This window comes from Natrix helvetica, assembly GCF_964273705.1.
Source record: "Natrix helvetica genome assembly, chromosome: 4".
NCBI classification, from domain to species: Eukaryota; Metazoa; Chordata; class Lepidosauria; order Squamata; family Natricidae; genus Natrix; species Natrix helvetica.
The window spans coordinates 7,172,578-7,193,445 of record NC_138550.1 but is presented as its reverse complement, the minus strand read 5'-3'; the positions used below and the strand labels follow the sequence as shown (position 1 = coordinate 7,193,445).

General features: G+C 44.1%; 1 protein-coding gene across 6 annotated transcripts in view; it reads left to right on the top strand.

The window, feature by feature from the left end:
- LOC309390542 (disks large homolog 2) overlaps positions 1-20,868 on the top strand; it is a 303,450-nt gene that overhangs the window by 155,378 nt on the left and 127,204 nt on the right. The window contains exon 1 of one of the 6 annotated variants that reach the window (XM_081949962.1): positions 6,344-6,708. The exons of 4 other annotated variants lie outside the window; for them this stretch is intronic. The gene's annotated coding sequence lies outside the window, so the exon portion shown is untranslated. Of the gene's footprint in view, positions 1-6,343; positions 6,709-17,389; positions 17,437-20,868 lie in introns of those variants that run through there. One more of the 6 variants, XM_081949961.1, reaches the window with a different exon arrangement.

The following is a 20,868-nucleotide window of genomic DNA, read 5'->3' as shown; positions in this document are numbered from 1 at the left end:
CTTCTCCTCCTCCTCTTCTTTCCCCTTCCTCCTCTTTCTTTTTCTCTCCTCCTCCTCCTCCTCTCCTCCTCCTCCTCCTCCTCTTCTTTCCCTCTCCTCCTCCTTCTTCCCCCTCCTCCTTCTTCTCTTCCTCTTTGACCACTTCGACTGTCAAAACACAGATGTCTACAAAATCAACTTGTCCAAATTACCTTACCTTGACATTTTGTGTGTTGGTGGTACTGTGTGTCCTCACTGGAGTGAGGAGGAAATGGAGATTTTGCAGTATCCTTCCCCTGGACGGGGGGATGGAGATTTTGCAGTACCTTTTTCCTGGAGTGGGAGGAAATGGAGATTTTGCAGTATCCTTCCCCTGCCACACCCACCAGGCCACACCCACAGAAACGGTAGTAAAAAAAATTGAATTTCACCACTGGCTAAGGCTGATATGACAGCAGTGTTCCAATATTTGAGAAGCTGCCATAAAGAAGAGGGGGTCAAGCTATTCTCCAAAGCACCAGAAGGCAAGAAAAGAAACAATGGATGGAAACTAATTAAGGAGAGAAGCAACTTAGAACTAAGGAGAAATTTCCTGACAGTCAGAACAATTAATCAGTGGAACAACTTGCCTCCAGAAGTTGTGAATGCCCCAACACTGGAAGTCTTTAAGAAGATGTTGGATAGCCATTTGTCTGAAGTGGTGTAGGGTTTCCTGCCTGAGGAGGGGGCTGGACTAGAAGACCTGCCATATAGGATGCCCTGTAAAGAACGGTTGCAGGAACTGGGTATGTTTAGCTTAAGAGAAAGAAGGACGAGGGGAGACATGATAGCAGTGTTCCAATAACTCAGGGGTTGCCACAAAGAAAAGGGCGTCAAACTATTCTCCAAAGCACCTGAGGGTAGAACAAGAAGCAATGGGTGGAAACTAATTAAGGAGAGAAGCAACTTAGAACTGAGGAGAAACTTCCTGACAGTTAGAACAATTAATCAGTGGAAAAACTTGCCTCCAGAAGTTGTGAATGCTCCAACACTGGAAGTTTTAAAGAAGATGTTGGATAACCATTTGTCTGAAATGCTTTAGGGTTTCCTGCCTGAGCAGTGGGTTGGACTAGAAGGCCTCCAAGGTCCCTTCCAGCTCTATTCTGATTGATTGAATGGTCAAATAAAATATCTTTCCCCCCCCCCCAGCAAAAGGAGTTGCGATGTTGCAAATGTGAAAATGAAGGCTAACGCAATATGTCATCTTTGCAAAGGTTCTCTCTATTATATTACATTTTCAGCATCCTTCTTGCAATGACACATTCTGGCTACCATTTCATATACCAATATTGTATACTGCAGAAACATTTCCACACTCTAGTTGTGCAGCATCCAAAGCCACATAATCGATCGGGACGTAGAAAAAAAAATCTACCTTAAGCTAACCCTAGATCTACTCTTAGCCTCAGACAGACAAGACCCCCTGAGGTTTTTAAGAAGAGATTGGACAACCACTTGTCTGAAATAGTACCGGGTCTCCTGCTTGAACAAGAGGGTTGGACTAGAAGACCTTCGAGGTCCCTTTTAATTCTATTATTCTGAAAATACTGTATTTTTCGGAGTATAAGACACACCGTTTTCCTTCAAAAAAGAGGGTGAAAATCTGGGTGGGTCTTATACACGGAATACAGCATTTTTTGCCTCCCGAAACCCCGCCCCCTTCACCAAAATGGCCATGCATAGTCTTTAGGAGGCTTCCAGAGTGCTCCTGGGGGCTGGAGAGGGGAGAAATGAGTGAAAACCACACCTTTTTTTTGCTCGTTTTTGCCCCCCAACCCCGAGGAACACTCCATAAGCCTCCTAAAGGCAATGCATGCCCTTTTTTGATGAAAAATGGGCCCATTTTTGCACAAAAATGGCCACTTTTGGGAGGTCTGCAGAATGCAAACACTTTTTTTAAAAAAAAATTGCCTCTTCAAAATCTTGGTGCGTCTTATACTCTGAAAAATACGCTAAATGTCAGGGTTCAATAAAAGATTTCTGGAAGCATGGCTAGAGACTTTGGTGGTGCTCTTTCCTTTTTTGACCTCCCCACACTAGAAGACGTGAAGGTTTTTGGAAAATTATCTGCTCGTTCTCCATGAGCTTTCTGCGTAGTCCACACGCGGACATCCTACATGCCGAATTCCACCTTCTATCAGCCATGCGATGGACTCCTTGGGAAGGAGCCAGAACAGAAACCTGTCCCACTCAGCAGGAGGTTGAACTAGAAGATGTCCAAGGTCCTTTCTAACTCTATTAGCTGTTTTTTTGCATTCTATTCTATACTGCTTAATATAGGTTCCTGCTTGCTTTAGCAGTTGGGATAATCTTCTCGTTTTGGGTGACCCTGGTGGAAATATATACTTTGGGGACCTACAGGTGACTTACAACCACAAGTGAGCCAAACATTTCTTTGCTAAGTGAGACGTTTGTTAAGTCAGTTTTGCCCCATTTTACGACCTTTCTTGATGCAGTCATTATGTGAATCATTGCAGTTGTTAAGTGACTCTGGCTTTCCCCTTGACTTTGCTTGTCAGTGTTCGGGCCCAGCCTTAACAGATGCAAGAAACAGACTCCTTGTCACGAAAAATCCCTCTTTATTTACCTCTGAAATTACCCACTGAAAAGTCCAGGCAAGAGTCCTTCAAGGAGTTAACTGAAGTACAGACCTTATCAGTTCCTTGCGATAATTGCAAGGCTGTGAATTCACAGTCGAAAGGCTGCAGATTAAGCTCTGGCAAGCAGTCTTTGTGACACGAAACGCAATGAGCAAAATCTTCAGAAATATGAACTGTAGTCTCCTACGATAACCACTCCGCTTTCCTTCTATTTATTCCCCAGCCAGGGAGGGGCCATTCAGCGTCCACGTGTGCTTTGCTTCCCGAGTCGACTCCTTGTCTTCCATTGTTCACCTCTCCTAACAGCTCTGTGCATATGTGCATCTGGAACAGGCCTCAGCTGTTCTTCCTCCCAACTTATTTCAGCCTCTGAAGGCAGCTGCCTCTCTGGTGGCTGGGAAATGTTGGAATGGCCCTGGCTCTATCTCTGCATCCAACACAGAGCATCCATCAGAGCCTTCCCCAGACTCCAGCACTGACCCAGGTTCCTCCCCAACCTTGTCCGAGACTGCTGCCAGATCTGTTGCAAGAGAGGATCACATGCCTGTAACCAACTGGGTGAATTTTGATCATATGACTATGGGGATGCTGCAACGGTTGTTAAGGGCAAGGACTTGTTGTAAGTCCCTTTTTGTGGTGTCATTGAAACTTTGAGCTGCAGATTGAGGACTGCTAGTAATTTAATATAGGTCACAGACCCAGTAGCCTTCATAACACAAGAACAAAAAGTTAAGACACAATAAAATACGACAAGAAAACGAACGAAAAAAGGCAAAAGTAAGCATGGTAAAACCAAGGAAGAATGATGTAAGACTCTAAAGTCCTACATAATATTTTGCTCCAGACAGTACAACTTGCAATCAATCCAAAATTAATTTGCCATTAGTAAAGCACAAATTCTGCAGACTGCAAATGGAGACTGAGCAACAGCTTGTGAATTCTTAGGTTCTTTCTCTGCCAGCAAAGATTTGCATAAAATTCACCTAGTCATCCGGGGAATTTGTAAGAATTAGTTATGGAGCATCTTGGACAGACGTTCTCAGATATTGGTCCCAAAGGTGCTTTTTTCAAGAGGCCACTGGACTTTCTGGTTTTTCTTTGAAGATGTTTCACTTCTCATCGAAAAAGCTTCTTCAGCTCTGAACTGAATGGTGGGGAATGGAAGGACTTATATTCCTTGCAGACAGCTGGTCGTTTGCATCTTTTTTAGAGAGTCGTTGAGGCCACCTGGAGGTTTGTCTGTATCCTCAGGGTCACCTGAGTGGTGCAAATGGGTGTGGAGCCTTCTTGGAACTGCTGAAAGGACTGTGCTGTAGATAGGAGATAGATGATGTCGTATCTCTCCCCCTCTCTTGAGAGAGGGCTGTTCAATTTTGACAGAGATGTCCTCTTCGTCCCCTCTCTCAAACTAGCTGTCCTCTCTGTCCAAAATGTGGACTTTGCTGTCTTCAAGAGTGGCCTTTGTCTTTTAAATGCAGGTGGACTGCTGAATCTACCCCATTTCCCTGAAAATAAGACCTCCCTGGATAATAAGCCTAATTGGGCTTTTGAGCACATGTGCTAAAATAAGCCCTCACCCCCAAAATAAGCCCTCCCCGAAAATATTGCAACACAGAAGCAGCCATAAGGTGATTTATTTATTTATTTTATTTGACTTCTAGACCACCCCCTCTCCCCGAAGGGACTCGGGGCGGTGTACAGGTACCAAATTAAAACCATACAAACAATAATAAATATAATTAAAATCGGATTAAATAGACCCCTGTACAAGTTTATAAAAATTAAAAACTTAGCCTTAAAACCAACCCGTGAAATTTAAAAATGCAAACTGAGGTGAGAGAGGTGGAATTAGGCCAGGCCAGCTAGATTAAACAGGTGGGTTTTGAGCTTCTGGTGGAAGGAGCGGAGGTCCGTGGTTGTTCTAATATCAGGGGGAAGGTCATTCCAGAGGGTCGGGCCCATCACAGAGAAGGCCCTTCCCCTGGGCGTCGCCCGCTGGCACAGCCTAGTGGACGGCACCCGGAGGAGTCCCTCTCTGTGTGAGCGGATCAGCCGAAGGGATGTGTGGGGCAGGATATGATCACACTCGCCGCACCTAAAAAATAATAAGACCTCCCTGAAAATAAGGCCAAGTGCTTATTTTGGAGGTCAAAAGAAAATAAGACCCTGTCTTATTTTCGGGGAAACACAGTAGTCCTGCTGGGTTTGTTCTCCTATGTTGTGCAAATATTTACTTCCCCAGCAATAGCTCAGAATTAGACTATTTCATTTTCCGTTAGAGGCGAATGTATTAAGAATGAAGCAAACGGCACTCAGACAATGCCCAGTGGGTAGATTATTATTACAAATGACACATTTGCCAGTGAAGTCTCAAGGAACCAGGTTAAATAGAGCTTTTTTTATTTCCCTCGTTCCGTGTTCTCTAAGAGGAGGAAATGAACCAGGAGAAATAAATTTGCTTCTCTTATTGGAGGAGGCAACTTAGCAGCTCAAATTGGGAGAAATATCCATCTGGTTCAGCAATGGCTCAGCAACAGTGAGGAGGTTGGGGAGGAACATGGGCCAGTCCTGGCGTCTGGGGAAGGCTCTGATGAGGGCTCTGCATTGGAGGCACAGATGAGGCCAGGGCTGTCCGACAGTTATCAGTTGCCTTCAGAGTCAAAGAATGGGCAGAAGAACAGCTGGAGCCTGTTCCCAGTGTGTGCATGTGCAGAGTTGCCAGACGAAGGGAACAGCTAAGGAAGAAGGGTTGACTTGGGAGTAAGGCCACAGGTGGATGGTGAATGGCCCCTCCCGTAGGGAATAAAAGGGGAGCGAAAGGGGAGTGGACTTTGCAGGAGGCAATTCGTTCATTCCTGCATTCACGCCAAGTATTGCAGCGTCTCCAAGTATTGCAACTCTCCAAGCCTGATCTAGGTCAATAACTGTGAACTATCTTGAAAGAGACAGTAGACTTTTGCTGGAGAGGAATTTGCTGTAAATTAAATAAAAGGGGTTTATCGGGACGAGGTCAGAACAGTAGGCAGTATTGTCCCACCATTCGTTACTTGTTCCACTCATTGGAGCTGCAACTTTCTGCCTCCTCAGCAATTCCTTTGACAAACTTTCCTAACTCCAACCGGAGCCCTTTCAAATTCTGCTAACTTTCCTGGGTGCCTGAGTGAGACGCTTGTGTGAATGAGATTTTGCAAGAAGATTGACGCAGAGCAAGGAGGTCTGTGAGTCCTGGCATCGCGAAGGCTCGTAGTAAACAGTAGGCAAAGGGGCCAGCCGGATGTTTTGTATACAGACCCCATAATCAAGTTCCTCTAATCACTGTAATTAATTAGTCACTTTCTGGCACCCTGATAGTTTCGCTCCGTTGGGGTGAGGCTTTCTCAATTCGCGTAACCCTTTTTTATTTTATTTTTTGCATTTCTCTGCTTAGTCACCGCGGAACAAAGAGTCATATTTGCATATCTGCGTATTTGCATTTTCATTTCCCCCCCAATTTCTTCATTCCTTTTCGGGCCTCGTGTGCTAATTCAGCACTCTTGTCTGCTCCGTATTCCGTTTCTGACATTTTTCTTCTGCAAGCTTAACAGATCAAGGAGATGGGGGGGGGGGGGGGAAGGATGTTACTAATTAACTTCCTCTAAGGTCATGTTTCTGATTAACTTGCAATGCTCAGAACGCGTTTTGGAACAGAAAACCGTTTAGTTGTGACAGCAGCAGAAGGATCTGCTTGGAAGAAATCTAGGTTAACTTTAAACCAGGGTTGGGCTGCCGGGGATTTGCAGGGGTTCGGGAGAACCTCTACCTGAGATTCTGTGCAATTTGGAGAAACGCCCCCCCCCCCCGCCAAATCCCATTCCTGGCTGGGCCCTGCCTACCCCTCAACTCCCAGGAGTCCCCACGCCAATGGTGGCTTGCTCCCGTTTTGGCCCAGTTCAGCTGAACTGGTAATAGTGGCGGTGGGAGGCCCCGCCCACCTGTCTGGACGCTTCCGCGCATGCGGAGAAGAATGGACTATGCGCATGAGCTCACCCGAACCGGTAGTAAAAATATTTGCAACCCACCACTGCCCCACGCGGCTCATTTTTGGATGCAGGTAAGTGCAGGGCACGTGCAGAGGCTCGGGGAGGGCCAAAAACGGGCCTACCAGAAGTTCGGGAAGGCAGAAACTGGCCGTTTCCAGCCTCCAAAGTACCTCCGGAGCCCGGGGAGGGCCAAAACTCCCCCCCCCCTCACCGTAGTGCAGGAGGCTGACTAGGCCACGCCCACTATGGCCACGCCCACCCAGCAACCAGGCAGAGAACCCCCTGCTAAAAAAAATGAGAATTTTATTTATTTTTTATTCTCTTACATCGCATTTTAAGTATACATTCACATAGTTATTCTTCTATACATTTATCATTTTTATGCATTTAATATTTCATTTAATGGGTCATAATATACAATTTGGGTTGCTTTATTTACCATCCCTTCTTCCTGTTGTAACACCACCTCATTTTCCCTTTCTTTTCTCCCTCCCTCTCTCCCTTCTCTACTTTCTTCCTCTCCTTCCCCTTCCTTCTTCCCTTGCCTTTCTCCCGCTCCTCCTCTTCCTCTTCCCCTTCCTACCCTCTCTCCTTCGCTTCCTCTCCCTTCCATCCTCCTCTCTTTACCTCTTTCTTCTTTCCCCCGTCTTCCTTTTGTGTTCTCCTCCTTTCTCTCTTTCTTTTCTATTATTGTAGGTGTCTCTTTCAGATCTCAGTTTATATTTCCTTGGGATGGTATTTCCGCAGACCCAAATATAATTTGAAATCATTTCTTATTCCCTTACCTTCGCTAATCTACCCTAGCTATATTTTCCTCCCCTTTATATCTCGCTTTTGGCTGTATACTTATATATTTAATATTTTCTTTTCTGTTTTCCCCTTCTTCCCCCCCTCTTTTCCATTTAACAGTGCCTCGTCTGGGTTCTATCTCTTCTCCCTATTTTCTTTTCTAGTTTCCTTTCTCTATACAATCATAGACTCTTCCCCATGTCTTGAAGTACTCCGATTCTTCTTTATCCTTTATTTTCATTGTCAACCTATTCATCTCTGCACAATCTGATATCTTTTTTATTATCTCTTCCTCTGTTTGGTAGCTTATTTGATTTCCAATTTTGGGCAAATACAATTTGCTTGCTAAACTTTTTGAAGCCCACCCCTACTTTAAACCGTCAGTTGATGAATGGTGGTAAGTCAAGGACTACTTGAAGAATAGGAGTATAAATATGGCTACCATAATAATTCAGGATATTAGAAGAATGATCTGAAATTATTAAGCTATTAAGGCGAGAAAAGGCTAGATGTGGAGAATTGCTAGAAAAAAAATGCTTGCTGTTTTATTGACTATGGATCCACTACAGGTGTGTCCAAGCACTGGCAGGGAAGCCGTTTCTGAACACATCACAGATTGTCCTCGATTTACGACGACAATTGAGCCCAACGTTTCTGCTGTTGAGACAGTTGCTAAGTGAGTTTTGCCCCATTTTATGACCTTTCTTGCCACCGTTGCTAAGTGAATTTAACATACCCGTTGACTTTGTTTGTCAGAAAGTCAATCAATCAGAATAGAGCTGGAGGGGACCTTGGAGGTCTTCTAGTCCAGCCCTCTGCTCAAGCAGGAGATCCTATAACATTTCACACAGGTAGCTGCCCAGTCTTTTCTTAAAAACCTCTAGTGATGAAGCACCCACAATTTCTGAAGGCAACTTCTGATCCACTGGTTAATTGTCCTCACAGTTGGGAAGTTTCTCCTTAATTCCAGGTTGCTTCTCTCCTTGATTAGTTTCCATCCATTGCTTCTTGTCCTGCCCTCTGGTGCTTTTGAAAAAAGGACTACCTCTAATGGAGTCATTAAAAAAAAAAAACACCACAAACCACACGAATAATTTCTAAGTTTTTGTTGTCTTGGAAAGGCTGGCTAACATCACATAAAGATTATCGTAGGCAGCTTTTCATCGTCGTAATTTACTTCCAGACTAGAGATTATTGTCAAGGAGAGCTAAAAAGTGTGCAAATAAATATTACGCTGCTTGTTCCTTGGGGGACTTGTCTGTCTGAGGCTAAGAGTAGATCTAGGGTTAGCTTAAGGTAGTTTTTTTTCTACGTCCCGATCGATTATGTGGCTTTGGAAGCTGCACAACTAGAGTATGGAAATGTTTCTGCAGTATACAATATTGGTATATCAAATGGTAGCCAGAACGTGTCATTGCAAGAAGGATGCTGAAAATGTAATATAATAGAGAGAACCTTTGCAAAGATGACATATTGCGTTAGCCTTCATTTTCACATTTGCACCATCGCGACTCCTTTTGCTGGGGGGGGGGAAGATATTTTATTTGACCATTCAATCAATCAGAATAGAACTGGAAGGGACCTTGGAGGCCTTCTAGTCCAACCCCCTGCTCAGGCAGGAAACCCTAAAGCATTTCAGACAAATGGTTGTCCAATCTCTTCTTAAAATCTTCCACTGTTGGAGCATTCACAACTTCTGGAATCAAGTTCTTCCACTGATTAATTGTTCTAACTGTCAGGAATTTTCTCCTTAGTTCTAAGTTGCTTCTCTCCTTGATTAGTTTCCACCCATTGCTTCTTGTTCTACATTCAGGTGCTTTGGGGAATAGCTTCACTCCCTCTTCTTTGTGGAAGCTGAGATATCGGAAAACTGCTATCATGTCTCCCGTGGTCCATCTTTTCATTAAACTAGACATACCCATTTCCAGCAATTGTTCTTCATATGTTTTAGCCTCCAGTCCCCTAATTATTTTTGTTGCTCTTTTCTGCACTCCTTCTAGAGTCTCCATATCTTTTTTACATCGTGACGACCAAAACTGAATGCAGTATTCCAAGTGGCATTATAAAGTGATATTAGCACTTCACGTGATCTTGATTCTATCCCTCTGTTGATGCAGCCTAGAAGTGTGTTGGCTTTTTTGGCAACTGCTGCACACGGCTGGCTCCTGTTTAAATGGTTGCCCACTAGGACTCCAAGATCCCTTTCACACTGACTACTGTTGATCAAGGTACCACCTATACTGTACCTGTGCATTTCATTGTTCTTGCCTAAATGGAGAACCTTACTCTTCTTCAAAGCTTCCAGTGTTGGGCCATTCACAACTTCTGGAGGCAAGTTGTTCCACTGGTTAATTGTTCTGACTGTCAGGAAATTTCTCCTTAGTTCTAGGTTGCTTCTCTCCTTGATGAGTTTCCACCCATTGCTTCTTGTTCTGCCCTCAGTTGCCTTGGAGAATAGTTTGACTCCCTCTTCTTTGTGGCAGCCCCTGAGATATTGGAAGACTGATATCATGTCTCCCCTAGTCCTTCTTTTCATTAAACTAGATATAGATATATCCAGTTCCTGCAACCGTTCTTCATATGCTTTAGCCTCCAGTCCCCTAATCATCTTTGTTGCTCTTCTCTGCACTCTTTCTAGAGTTTATACAATACAATACAATACAATACAATAGCAGAGTTGGAAGGGACCTTGGAGGTCTTCTAGTCCAACCCCCTGCCTAGGCAGAAAACCCTATACCGTTTCAGACAAATGGCTATCCAGCATCTTCTTAAAGACTTCCAGTGTTGGGGCATTCGCAACTTCTGGAGGCAACTTCTGTTCCACTTATTAATTGTTCTAACTCATGAAGTTTCTCCTCAGTTCTAAGTTGCTTCTCTCCTTGATTAGTTTCCACCATTGCTTCTTGTTCTGCCCTCTGGTGCTTTGGAAAATAGGTTGACCCCATCTTCTTTGTGGCAACCCTTTCAAATGTTAGAACCAGGGATGGTTCCTGCCGGCATTACTATTGGTTCGGGGCCCGAAAAATGTTGTGCGTGTGCATATTAGCACTTTAAAAGGTCTGTGCATGCGCACACCATTAAAAGGGGGGGGGATTACATTTTTTCAAAGAAGATTGTTCTATGCATGTGCAGAACAGGAAATGAAGATGGCGGTGCCCAGGATAGAACTGGTGCAGTCACGTGTCTGGCCGAGTTACTACCGTGTTTTTCGGAGAATAAGACGCTTCGAAGTATAAGATTTTGGGGAGGAAAACAATGGGAAAAAAATCTGTCTAGAACAATAATAAAGCAGCCTTTTAAAAATAAGTCTAATAATATGAACATTCTATAGGCATTTATAGTTATTGACTTACCTTCTTACAGCAAACAGCTCAATTAGCACTAGAAAAAAAATCTGCCTCTGCCTCCCAGCAATGTCAATCTCAGTTTAAGCACAGGCCTCCCAATCATCAGCTGTTTCAGGCTGCAGGGATTGCTCTAGCCTATTGCAGCCTCCGCAAGCCCCATTTTCCCCATTTGCTGCAAGGAGGTAAATTGCTGGAAGGCAGAGGCCAAAGGGTGGGGGCCGGTGGGTGGGTGGGTGGGGGCACGTTCAGTGTATAAGACACACCCAAGTTTTCACCCTCTTTTAGGGGGGAAAAGGGTGCGTCTTATACTCTGAAAAATACAGTACCTATTCGGCCAAACCGGACTGAACCAGTAGGAACTCACCTCTGGTTTGAACTCAAGAAAAGGGAAATCTACCTCTGACTTTGTGGTTGTGTGTTCTTGACAGGCAAAGAAAGGGTTTCTGAAAGGACCTTGTAGGTCAGCATTGAGGCAACGGATGAAACGGTTGTGAGATATTCACCTTGCTTAGCGATTGCGTGTAAAGCAAGTGAGGGCTGCGGCCTTCCCGGTGCAAGCCAAGCATTTACGCCTTGAGCCAGGCAGAAGCGAAATCCATCAGCAAAATGGGTCAAAAGCCCATCCTTTCTCCTTTGTACACTTTGAGTAATATAAGAGAGGGGTGTTTTTTTAAAGAAAATCCTCATGGTGGGGCGAGCGGGTGAGCTCCATGTAAACAAAGTGCATTCTCCTTGTTTCCTGACCATCTGAAATTTCAAAACGGAAGAGACTCCTGTCACAAGTGTCGCAAGGAGAGTCTTCCTCGGCAAGCGGAGTGGAAAATTAAATTTGACCTAATAATGCTTAAAGCAACCGGGGGGGGGGGAGGTTTCTGTTTGACTGCCTCTGAAAAGATTGAGGGGGGGGGTTAAAAATAAGGATGAGGCCATTCCTCCTCTTTGCTGGGTTTTCTTGCCCTTCGCCGGGTTTGATCATGAGAATTCGTAAATATCAATGAGTTTGGAGGGCTTCCTTTAATAAACTGAGTTGGATGTTCTGTCCCAGCCTTAGCAGAAGCAAGAAACAGACTCCTTGTCACAAAACTTACCGCTTGTGAATTAATTGCATTCACCCACTGAAAAGTCCAGGCAAGAGTCCTTCAGGGAGTTAACTGCAGTACAGACTTTATCAGTTCCTTGAGATAATTGCAAGGCCATGAGCTCCCAGCTGAAAGGCTGCAAATTAAGTTCTGGCAAGCAGTCTTTGATGCACGAAACGCAATGAGCAAAATCTTCAGAAATATGAACTGTTGTCTCCTACGACCACCACTCCCCTTTCCTTCTATTTATTCCCCAGCCAGGGAGGGGCCATTCAGCATCCACTTGTGTGTTTTTTCCCGAGCTGACTCCTTGTCCTCCATTGTTCTCCTCTCCTAACTGCTCTGTGCATACATGCATCTGGAACAGGCCCCAGCTGTTCTTCCTCCTCATTCAACTCAGCCTACAAAGGCAGCTGCCTCTCCGGTGGCTGGGAAACACTGGATGGCCCTGGCTCTATCTCTGTGTCCAATGCTGAGCATCCATCAGAGCCTTCCCCAGACTCCAGAACTGGCCCAAGTTCTTCCCCAACCTCCTCATCGTCCGAGTCTGTTGCCAGCTCCACTGGATAGAAGAATTGGGGTTCCATGGCATGGCTTCCCGCCTTCATTTTGTCTTGAAACAATAACAGAAATCGAAAAGCAAAGTAGTAGAGATGGTCCTCAGCTTATGTAGCGATTGTTTCAAAGTGGCAACCAATTTGAAAAGAGGACTTAGAACTCTCTCTCTCCCTCTCCTACCCATCCCTCTCTCTCTCCATCCATCCATCCATCTATCCTTCTATCCATCTCTATCTATCTATCTATCTATCTATCTATCTATCTATCTATCCATCCTTCCCTCTGTATCTATCATCTATCTATCTATCCATCCATCCATCCATCTACCTATCTACCTATCTGTCCATGCATCCATCCATCTATCCATCTATCCATCTCTATGTATCTCTATTTACCCCTCTATATCTCTATCTATCTATCTATCCATTCATCCATCCATCCTTCCTTCCTTCTTTCCATCCATCTACCTATCCATCCATCCACCTATCCATCGTCTATGTATCTATCCCTCTATATCTATCAACCTATCTACCTATCCATCCATTCATCTATCCATCTCTATCTATGTATCTCTATCCATCCCTCTATATCTATCTACCTATCTATCTATCTATCTATCTATCTATCTATCTATCTATCTATCCATCCATCCATCCATCCATCCATCTATCTACCTATCCATCCATCCATCTATCAATCTATCCATCTATCCATCTCTATCTATGTATCTCTATCCATCCATATCTATCTATCTATCCATCCATCCATCCATCCATCATCCATCCATCCATCCATCCATCCATCCATCCATCCATCCATCCATCTATCTATCTATCTATCTATCTATCTAATTAATTGGCTGCCCATTTTGCCACAGGGTAACTCCAGAAAGCTTGGTCTAGCTTTCCATGGAAAAAATAAAACATATTTATTGAGTAGTTTTATAATATAATAACAGAATCATGCAAGTCTGATTCAACTCTGTCCCCTGCCCTCCTTCTGATACTGCAGTGAATTAGGGAGGTGTCTGTCTGAGTCACTTCCAAATGTTATCTGAATATTCTGGTCTTAAAAAATAATGTTTTACCTCTTGCCACCTTGGGAAGGAAACTTGCCTATCTCTGACAGTGTCCTTAGCCGCTCCATGGTTACAATTTCTTTCCTCATTATTCCCCCTCTCTTTGTCAAATGTGTAAATCTACCTCTTGCATAGGATGAGATATTTTGGAGGTTCATGGGCCATAGTCTGAGGCCAGCTCAACCATTACACAGCCTGAAGTAGTGTTATAGAGCAGGGGTCCCCAACCTTTCGGACCTCAGGGTCCACTAAATTCATAATTTTAAATCCCGAGGACCACTAATATGATCTGCCTAGTGACTGGCTGGGTGGGCGTGGCTAGGTTGTCATGTGACTGGATGGGCATGGCCAACTTGATGTCACTCACGTCAAGAGGCACCTCGCCAGCCTCTACTCGCTCCTTCCCTCCCAGCCACCCCTCTCCTGCCCACCCGGGCTCCTTAGGGCCCCAACAGGAAGCAGCCACTACGAGAAAGAGTTTGCAAAACAGCTGGCTCAGTTCAAATTTATCTGACCGAGAAGGAGGCTCAGCAGAAGCACCTCACTAAGGACTAGGAGCATAGGCTTTCCAAGCAGAAGGAAGACCTGCGGGAGTGCAAGGCCAGGTACCAGCGCCCGGAGGCTCAGCAGGCTGAGATGGTCAGCCAGTTCCAGGCCATGATACAGTCCCAGTGGAACAAGGCCTACGGTTCTTTGCCACCAGCGGCGCTTCCCTCAAGCCTTTGCCCAAAGTCCTGAAGCAGACCCCAAGTCAGAATTTCTGCCCCGACCCCCTGACCCACACAAAAAGACCCAAAAGGGGTGGAGACTCTCTGCAGCAACACAAACGTCCATTGCACATATCTGTCCCAGGGGCCGTAGTTTGAAGACCCCTGATTTAGTGCAATATAAAAAATGCAAATAATTTTTCTGCGGACCACCAAAATTTTCTTGCAGACCACCGGTGGTCTACGGACCACCGGTGATTGCTGTTATAGAGATAAGGATAGAAACAGGATCAGGGATAGGAATCTCCTGCATTTGTTTTGCTACTAGGGAATCAGACAGTTGTGAACAATTGTTGTTTCAGCTTCCTTTGCCAAAACTCTATTGGCTTGCAGCTGGGGGGGGAGGGGGAGGACTTGGCTTGCTGTGGAGAAACTGTGTACTACATTGATTTTCCACACATTTTCTTCCCTGGGCTGGAGATAAAGTTATATGGTGGAAACGGAATAAATAAACCAGAGGTACAATTCACTTATCGTTACTACCGGTTCGCCCAGCACCAGAAATGTGAGTGTGCACACATGCGTGCGGCATCACAAAACACGACAATTTGCTCGCGCACGCCGTCCACACATGGCATTTGACGTCAAAAACACCCGGGCAAATGGCCTACCTGTAGGTCACCACTACCAGTTCATCCGAACCGGTCCGAACCGGCTGAGTGCCACCTTTGAAATAAACTCTTCATACAATGTTTCTCAACCTTGGCGACTTTCAGACGTGTGGACTTCAACTCCCAGAATTCCCCAGCCAGCCAGGGCACCGTGACTGACTAGAGAATTCTGGGAGTTGAAGTCCACACAGCTGAAAGTTGCCATGGGTGAGAAACACTGCCTTAATATATTGAAAGTATGAATTTGGGGATACTGACTTTTGAGCACCTCTTGATCCACAGCGCATCAGGGAGCAAACAACACAGATTTAAGGATTTATTATTTATTATTTACTTATCAAATTTATCTGCTGCTCCAAAGCTTTCCATGGTGTCTTCCCTTTTCTTTCACCCTGCCTACTCTTTGTCTCAGAAATTGCTGATGTGAGGTAACTTCCTTCTCACACACGCGCGCGCATACACACACACACACACACACCAGTGGTGGGTTTAAAAATTTTTTAGAACCTATTCTGTAGGTGTGGTCTGTTTTGTGGGAATGGCTTGGCAGTCATGTGATGGAGTGGGAGTGGCTTGGCGGTCATGTGACCGGGTGGGTGTGGCCAACTTGGAAAATGTGGTGAAACTCGCTTAACAACGCTCTTGCTTAGCAACCAAAATTTTGGGCTCAATTGTAGTCATAGGTTCCCCTCCTTCCTTCTCTTTGAGAAGAGCTCCGTTTTCAAGCTGCTTGTGAAAGAGGAGGAAGGGGGCAGAGGGAGGCTTTTCAGGAGCCCAGAGCAGCGCTGAAGCCAGGGGAGGGAGCGTTCCGGTACTGGGCCTCCGGAAGAACGGGTACTAGGAGGCAGGCTAAATTTCACCAACTGGTATGCCCGAACCAGTGCGTACCGGCTGAAACCCAACACACACACACACACACACACACACACACACACACACACACACACACACAGACATTATGTGGTCTTTCTCTTTCATCTTAGTTGGATGTAGCTCACTAGATGTTAGATTTATATATGTATTAGATTTTTATCCAGCCTTTATTGTGTCATAAATAACTCAAGCTGGCTAATAAACCTAATACTCTTTCCTTTTCCTCCACAACAGCATACCTGTGAGGTGGGTTGAGCTAAGAGAGAGAGAGAGAGATTGGTCCAAAATCACCCATCCGGTTTTCATGCCTAAAGCAGGACTAGAACTCACAGTCTCCTGGTGATTGCTCCAAAGTCACCCCGCTGGCTTTCATGCATAAGGCAGGATTAGAACTCAGAACCTCCTGATTTCTAGGCCATCATCCCAACCAGTAAACACCTAACTCTATACCGTATTTCCCAAAATAAATCTCTCTCTTTTTTTGTTATAGATTTAAAAAGGTATTTTATTTTAGTCAAGGCTCCCTTATTCCTTTTGATTTTGAATTCCAAAGGCTGTGAGATCAGAGGAGATGCGGCAAGGGGTGGAGTTGTTGCAAACAAACAGAAATTCAAATTAAAACTTGCACCAATCAAAATGGATTGCTTTCTTCAAAGTCAGGAGTCATAGCTTGGAAAAGTTAGGTGGGCAGTTACAGGATTGCATCTTTGTGCTTTAAAACATTAGTTTGAGACCAAGCTGGATAAAAATGTACACGAAGGACTTGAAAAGCCTTTTCTTTAATTTTTTAAAGCCACATATTCAGTATTCATATTTTTAAGAAGTGCATTTTCATATGTTCCTTCGACAAGGAAAAAAGCTCTCTGAAACTTAAAAAAACCACCCAAAACCAGATGCACTTATTTTGCCTGGTGGCAGACCGTAACACTTAAGTCACTTTATATTTATATCTTGCCTACATTGACAAGAGATTTCAAAAGACCTTAGGTGCCTTGGAGAATAGCTTGACTCCCTCTTCTTTGTGGCAGCCCCTCAAATATTGGAAGACTGCTATCATGTCTCCCCTCGTCCTTCTTTTCATCAAAGTGGACATACCCAATTTCATCCATCACTTCTTGACTTCAGGTGCTTTTGAAAATAGATTTACCCCGTCTTCATGTCACCCCCCAAGTCCTTCTTGCCACTAGACTAACCATACCCAACTCCTTCCAAGATTCCACCTTAACAAGGTCTTTTTTTTTTCTGAGAGAGAGGCAATTAAAGTGGCATCCAACCCACCTGGGACTTATCCAGAGGAGAAAAATGCAGTATCCCATTTTTTGGGGAATGCTAATTCTGAAAAAAAAAAAATTGCATGTCCAGTGCTGGATCAAATACGTTGACAGAGGCGAGCGATAACTGAGCTCACGTACGCCTTGTGTGTGTGTGTGTGTGTGTGTGTGTGTGTGTAGCACGCCCCGTCTGTGTCGCTGAGCTGACCTCCCCTTGTGATGTAAAACACGAGAGTCTAGGAGGTACCGGTGGTTTTATAATGCATCAGCTTCGGTGGCTGTGCAGAGCGATTTGGCTTCATTCTACCGGCGAGGGAGGAACTCAGCAGCTGATGGGGTGGGGGCCTTTCGTGAAGCTTTCGCTGCTGCTGCTGCTGTTCGGTGAGGCTCTGCTTTTGTTCCCGTGAAACCTGCCTATTTGGGGAGGTGAGTGATGCAGCTCCGGATTTCCCCCCCCCCCTGCAGACGATGGCTAATTTCTCTTTCAGCCTTTCCATGGATTTTTTTCTGCTGCAAGATCTTTGTCAGTGGCGCTGGCAAGGGAATGGTGTGTGTGTGGGGGGGGGGGTTAGCAGCATGTCAAAGCATTATCTTTATATAGGAGGGGACGGGGAGAAGAGGAAGGGACAGGTGGGCATCGTTCCCTTCTTGCAAAAAAAAAAATTAGCTCAAGTTTTTGCCTTTCTTTTTAAAAAAAAACATTAGTCTTTGACATCGCTATTAAGAGGCGCTAATAGCATCACTATTCGCTTTGAACCGCTGGCTTTTGCTGACGGGAGGGAGGCAAGGGAAGCTTGGGGAAAAGCTGAAGAAAAAAAGCTTTTTCCCCTTTATTTATTTATTTATTTATTTTCTGAACGCCATTATTTGATACCTTACGGTTTCAGATTTGCATTTATTTTATTTTTTTGGACTGCCGTTGTTGCTGGGCGCGTGGCAGCCAGAGGTCTGAAGTCTGATTGGCACAATCGGTCTCAATAGCCTTTCCCTGCCGTACGCTAACATTGAGCCGGCAAGCATTTCCAGGCGATTTACATCTGGATGCGTGTAGGTTGCGGGCGATGTCCAGAGTTTGACAGAGATGGATTTCACGTATTGCCTTCTCGAGTGAATGCCTAGAAAAAGCCAGAGGAAGAACAGGTAACCCATCACCTGGTGGATCTGGCAGCCGTCAGTGATATTACAACAAAAATGAGACAGATAGATAGATGATAGATAGATAGATAGATAGATAGATAGATAGATAGATAGATAGATAGATAGATAGATAGATGATAGATAGATAGATAGATAGATAGATAGATAGATGATAGACAGACAGACAGACAGATGAGAGAGAGAGATGATCGATAGATGATAGATAGATAGATAGATAGATAGATGATAGATAGATGAGAGAGAGAGAAGATAGATAGATAGATAGATAGATAGATAGATAGATAGATGATAGATAGATAGATAGATAGATAGATAGATAGATAGATAGATAGATAGATAGATGAGAGAGAGATAGAGAGAGAGAGAGAGATGGGTTTGGATATTCCTGAAATATAACCGAGGATTTGGAAAGTAATACAATGCAAACTTTAACCAGATTCTGGTTATTCACTCTGATGATACATGTCCTGTTTACTTCATGCAGTAGGTGAAGAGAATAGGGTGTTAATGTTTAAGCAGCCTACACAATCCTTTGCAGGAGTCCTGTTTTTATTTCAAACGAAGGGTTTTCACACACACACACACCATACTCTACACATCATCATCACCTTTGCGCTTGAAAAATGACAATAATACTCAATCTTGTCTTGCTCCTATTATTCTGTTACCTCGTTCTCTTCAGATGCTTAAAAACAGAAAGGAAAAAAAGCTTTAATCCCCCCCCCTTCTGGCCTCTCCCATGTATTCACCTTCACTTTGGACACTGCAGAGTTAAAGAAGTACTTGTTTCTTTTTGATAACTTTGCAAGTTCAGTAAGTTAGCCTAAGAATGTTTCTGAATTTAACTTGGGGAAAAAAAGGAATAAAGTGTTATTTAGGAACGACTCCACTCAGGAGGTAGGTAGGTAGGTAGGTAGGTAGGTAGGTAGGTAGGTAGGTAGATAGATAGATAGATAGATAGATGATAGATAGATAGATAGATAGATAGATAGATTTCTCTTTGTGTGTACTGTATTCCTTCTCATCCAAATCAGGTTGGCATAAAATATGGCAAAACAGATAGCTTGTAAGTTTGAGCAATGGATGGAAACTAAACCAGGAGAGGAGCAACCTAGAGCTAAGGAGAAATTTCCTGACAGTTAGAACAATAAGCTAGTGGAACGACTTGCCTCCAGAAGTTGTGAATGCTCCAACATGGGAGGCTTTTAAGAAGAGATTGGACAATGATTTCTCTGAAATGGTGTAGGGTCTCCTGCCTGAGCAGGGGGTTGGACTAGAAGACCTCCCAAGGTCCCTTCCAACTCTGTTATTCTGATAATACCTGGAAAAAGAATTGCATCGTTTTCTTGCCAGCAATCTAACTAGCTTTAGAATGTCTTTCTGTGTTACTTGTGACTGTCACAGTTAAAGTTGTTGTCACGTAGCAGAATAGCAGTCTTTGTTTTGCCTTGAAGAGGTTTCGCTTCTCATCCAAGAAGCTCCTTCAGTTCTGACCGAATGGTGGGGAATGGAAGGATTTATATTCCTTGCAATCATCTGGTCATTAGCACTCTGAAGGTAGGTCTCCGTTGAGACCCCCTTGGAGATTTATCTGCAGACCAGAATGGTTGCAAAGAACTTAAATCCTTCTATTCCCCCACCATTCAGTCAGAATTGAAGCAGCTTCTTGGATGAGAAGCGAAATGTTTTCGGGGTGGGGGTGGGGACCCAAGAAATTCGAATTGACTTTTGAAAAAGCACCTTTGGGACAACCATGACCTGGATGACTGAGAATCTACATTGACATTCCATGTTAGCATCCCCCCCCCCCTGAAATGGAATCTGTTTATATAAAAAGCTTGGGAAAACTGTGAGACTTAGCATCTCTATTTCCCAAGTACGTGCAATTTATAGCAGCAATAATAGATGCTGGTCCTGTCCTATATGTCATTTCTATTTTGTCTACCGCATGCTTGCATGCAGAACTGCTACACCTGGTATAAATCCAATTAAATTTCTATGATCTGGTTGAGAAACGTTCAATCAGGTGTCCTCGAGGCATTTTAAATACCAGCTCCTAAATTTTTACTTTTTAAAAAGTCTTTATTATTATTATTATTATTTTATGACTGGTTCAGCTAGAGCAAATTGGTTTTGCCCATCTTGATCTCAGATAAGCTTTGACATGATTAGATGTTCTTATCCACCGTAAGAGGTTCCTAAATTTTGGTTTCAAAGGAGCTTCACAAGACTATCTCTAAAGTGGGATGAAAGGGTCATCAAACAGCCAGTGGTTCTCAGCATCAGGAAAGCGATGCCTTTTGGAATGAAACTCCCGATTTCACTTACTCATTGGCCGTGACGGAGCAAAATAGACACCTTAGACCTTGTGGTGGACAATTCCATGAAAATATCTGGCTCCCTGTCTAGCCGTTCCAACAGCAAAATCCAGACGAGAGACGGTTAAAGAAGGGATTCTGAATTAAAGATACTTTTAAACTTATGCAGTAAGCACACCATAATTTTTCCCCCCGAACCAAGTGAATTATGCAGAGTTGTGTTACTGAATTTCAAGGAGGACGTTGCAGAGCTAAGAAAAGATGTCTACAACTGATTTGGGGATTGGAGCGACTTCTCTATGCTGAAATGACATTAAGTCTGGGATTTTTTTTGCAGGAGAGATGTCTAAGAAGAAGCAATAACACAATAACAGAGTTGGAA